Source organism: Cryptomeria japonica, chromosome 5 (assembly GCF_030272615.1).
Source record: "Cryptomeria japonica chromosome 5, Sugi_1.0, whole genome shotgun sequence".
Taxonomy (NCBI): domain Eukaryota; kingdom Viridiplantae; phylum Streptophyta; class Pinopsida; order Cupressales; family Cupressaceae; genus Cryptomeria; species Cryptomeria japonica.
The window spans coordinates 886941962-886946921 of NC_081409.1; positions in this window are offsets into that span (position 1 = coordinate 886941962).

Genomic DNA, 4960 nt, shown 5'->3' on the forward strand with positions numbered 1-4960 from the left:
ATTATCTTGACACATCTTGATTCATATCCGAACAAATATCACACTTCAGTGGTCACTAAACTGGAATCTTTAATGGCAGAGTTGGAGTTCAGCATCGAATTGGAGAAACATGAGTATTTTTCAGAACCATTCATCTTGATTCCTTCATACATTTCACTTGAGTGGGAATTCAACAGTTTGATAGCTCGAGTTTCTATCTTCCAAAAGGAAGATGCATCATTTGTTGTAGGGGAACCTATTACATCATTCGTTTTGCTACATTTTGTATTGACATTCTTTCTCTTCTTTGTGAAGGCACAAATAGCCACTTTCTGCAAGACCTTCTTTGGTTGCAAGACATTGTAGCATATTAAGTGTCATGCAAAATTAGTGTTTATTATGAGGGGGGGTTTTGTTCCCACTGGGTTTTCCTTATTTCCTCTTTCCTTTCATTAGGCTTGTCTCCTTAGTTAGACTTAAGGGGGGGTGTTAGCGCAAATCTTCCTGTTTGACCATATAACACTTTGTTTGCTACCGTAATCCACAGAGAACTCATGTTGCATGATAGTCAAAGGCACAATCCGCTCTGCCTTGCATAAGCTAACTAAAAAGAGCAAGATCGACATGATTATCACTTGGTGTCCACTGCGAGCTCTCACTCTGCCTCGTCTAATCCACTCCAACATTTTCTGCAAGATGACATGCTCAGGCATTGGTTTTATCGACTCGCCTCCTTCCCCGTAATTTTAGCATGGAGTGGTTGTTATGAATTCATTTCCTCTGTTGCTAATGCGATGGTTCTCTATATTAATATGCATTTTGCATAATGTAATTGACAAATGAATTAATACATTTCATTTTCTTAGCTGCTCTTTCTTTTTCTTATGTGCATTAAATCTGCAAGTTTTGTTTTTATTTTCCTACCTAGATCTATCCTGTCTATCCTGTGCTATGCAGCCACAACTGCAAAATTTTACAAAATTTTCCTAGCAATTTTATGACAAGATTTGTTCACCTGCTTAAAATTCTACTCCATTGAACCATCCATCCATATGCCTACAACATGATACATAAGAAGCAAAGAACTTCAGGTAAAAGTGTTTCCAAGTTTTTGTGGAGAATATAACATTAATCTCCCCGACGAGACTAATTCTCTAGAGTAACTCATTAAATATTTTAGATGATATAAAAATTTGGCATGATCGGTAGCAAATTGCACATAAACACGGGCGGTAACAAAATCAGCCCTTCAAATTGTATATAGGTGATGCAGAAGCGTGGGGCAATCTGGTTGTGCAAGAGTTTGTTAGATCAAACAATTCTAAGATGGCTTCAATGAGTTTGTAAGGCTTTTATAGGTAATGTATGTCCAGTGAATGTTAGATGATGCGATTTCTATGTACTTTTCCTATTCTTTTGTTGATTCTAGCTTCTCAATATTACTAGTTACTGCTATTGGGCAGTTGCGATTTCCTTTTTCTTCAGTAGTCAGTGTTCATGACTTACATTGATGTCATAGCATTTGAATATGCTTTTTATGATGGTTTTCGTGAGTTTTCTATGTTTTTTCATTTGATGGATTGTCACAATAATATTTATTATTCCTGGTTTTACTTTACGGTTGCCTACTGTTTGTTAAGTCTTTTCTTTCTTGGGCCACATTTTTGTGCTGGTATTAATGCTGCTATGTTTGAAGTTTTTCCAGTAGGATTATGATCTTTTATCACTGCAAGAGTATCCTCAATCTGTCCAATCCTCTTCTTTATTATTGTTTTGGTGATAAAAGAATAAGTTATGCACGACATTTACCAAAGTTTTAGTTAGAAAATTATTAACTACTGGTTTGTCACATTTTTAATTGTTGCAGGGGGCAGCTACCTTGCCTTGATATTTCATTATCTGCATTATCTTTTATCTTTGGAAAAATAAGTTGTATAGTGTTATATAAAAATTTGTCCTAACCAGGTTTTATTTAAGATAATGTAAAAGCATTTGTAGCCACTTAGTTTGTCATTCAATAATTTATACTATTAGGGTTCTTTGGGGAGGGTAAGTGTAAAAGTCAGATCAATAAATTTGTTAGATTTTAACAATCGGTGGACAGTTTACTCTTCCCGATGTTAACTGTAAGAGTTCATTTCAAACACTCAAAATAGAATTTCAGTTGGTTTAATAGGTGATTGCATGAACATTGGTTTATTGGGTCGGTGAAAATGGTTTAAATTCACAACATTTCTCCTGAATGGAATCTGAGTTTTCGATGGGACTTTGATATGCCTCCCTTTAGATGAGCATAAATACCTTATACTTTAATGTTGCCTTGGGATACGTTACTTTATTCTAGATATATAGACATGTGGTTTATAATTTGGTCTTGATTATGGCTACGTAGATATATAGATGTTTCAAACAATTCTCGACACCATTGTATAATTAGAGTAATTGAATAATCCCAATGATCGACTCCACAGTATTATATAATATGAGTTAGAGACACAAAGTTGATAGAAGTAAATAATCAAAGATTAGACTAATTGTAAGGGTTGTAAATCCGATTAAATATTGTATGAATTGCTAAGTATTTAAATTGGATTTGATTTTAATATATGTTTGACCTATATATTGGTTTGCATGTACAGCTAGTTTGTTAAATAAACAATGTGAAGTGGATTATTTATTATGGATTACAATTTAAAGTCTTGAAGAAGCTTCTATGAAGTTGATTTCTATATGCATAGATAATGGTCATACATGTGTCATCACATTAATTGTGATGGTTGTCAATGGTGATATTGGTCCATTAGAATCCACATATATATGCAGTAGCATCAATAGTAGTTTTATAGGAAGCTTATGCTAGTTACATGTGCTTCATTGTTTGGGGTCCAAGATTAAAAAATATGGAGTTATGCCCAAGCGATGCATTTGATTTATATTGAAATGACTAAATGTGGTGGGTGATGTAGTAATGCATCAAATAAGACATTCACATAAATAAATTATTGTTGTGTAAGTTGTTGAATCTGGGTTTTACACCTGCCTGATACGTCTGCCTGGGAGAGGATATGCCATGAAAGGAGGAACAAGATTTGAAAGTGGGAAACAGGATGCCAGGGGGAATGTTTAGATTTTAAAAATCTCCACAAATCATAGCGCTCATGGGCTGATTTGCATTAGGAACATTTAAATTTGACTGTAAGTTTTGAATCCTTAAAAAAGTCCATTTCATGCGGTTCCTACAATTATTGCAATCATAAATCCATATTTCCTTAATGCATTTATTAATTTAACTCATGCCTCTTCTGCAACTTCACGGCTTATTTTTCTTAAGGTCGAGTGCCAATATGATAGCACAATATCGTGAAGTAGTACCTTACACATAGTATAAAATTTAGGAAGAAATATTTAATAAGGTTATCTTGTTGTTTAGTCTCACCTAAATCTTTCGCTATATGAGAAGATAGCTCTGGAAGCCATTGCATTACAGCATAAACATTAGTTGGAATCAATTGAATAGAAATTTAAGAATTATGTGCAAGGAAAAATTTATTAAAACAATTGTTCCCACCAACTTTGATTATCAAAAGTATAAACCACGCTCCTCTGTGCTTGTGTTTATGTTCATGATGAAAATGACTTCTAGAAAGCCTGTATTAGTTATCCTTACAAATAGTAAGCTTGGCTGTTGTTAATATTCTTGAGAGAAATGCATTCAAGCAAAATTACATTACTTGTCCATAAGCAATAGTTAAGTTGGCACCTACTTCTCCTTGTCTGTAACTGGATGCTGGAAGTTATAAATGATCTGATATTATATCAAATGAAAGAAAAAGGTTTTGAGGCTGACAACTAGACATAAATAATAATAATAATAATTTCTGTGCAAATTAATCTCCAGCACAATGAAGAGAACATAAAATTTAAATCACCAATTAAACATATAATTCATTCCATTGTTCAAAATGTTTGAGGAAGAAGTGAAGAAGGGCCTAACACATGGTATTATCATAATATTATTGCAGTATTTGATCAAATGGGTTTCTGATTAAATGTTGGAATGTTTTAGATAGGAGACAATTATTTTTGGAATTATCTTACATGCTAGATCATTTAGTGGACACAGACAGAAGTGTGTAATGGTCTTTTATGTTAGGCTATTGACCCTCCTTTCTTTGTATTTCTTTTTATGATTGAATAAATTTTTACCCCTTTTTTAGTTAAAGATTCAATGAAAGCTGTATATGAGGTTTCAAAAATCTTTTCATTAAATTTATTTTGTGGAAACCATGGAACCATTACATTCATTATTATGATTTGTTTTACCATGCTTTTCAAACTGAAGGAGCTTGCCAATTTCAGGAAAACAAAATTGTGTTTGGCTGTAAGACCAGCATGGCCAAATTTGGAAATTTTGTAATGTAAAATTTATAATTACAATAATTTTATTTGACTCAAACAAATTGAATGAAATAATAAATTACAAAATAATTAGAAGACTACAACAAAGATAAGGTAACAAAAGGTTGTTGTGGTCGGATCCCAAAAATTTAAATTAAAAACTAGGATAGAAAATAAATTGCACAGTATTCAAATTAGTTAAAACTATTTTTTTCCCTTGAAAGGCAACAACTTTAGATACAATATCCATTTTTATTTTATTTTAGTCTATTAACATATGCGTATCAGCTGGAAATAATTTATGCAATAAGTTCGTTATAGGAATGATTAATCTCAGTTCTCCCCTCCGTTCTATAAAACAATGAGAAACAGGAAATTGTGACAGTTGTATTATTATTATTATTATTATTATTATTGATTGATTAATTTTGTCTGCAGATTATAAAAGGAAAATTCAAAAGGTTCTACTTAGAATTATGCCAGGAGCTCCTCCAATTTGAAAGGGAACATGCAGGAACTCTCACACTGAAGTGGCGACTACTAAACCCTAGATCTGCCCTAGCTGGTGATGTCTGTAGTAGGC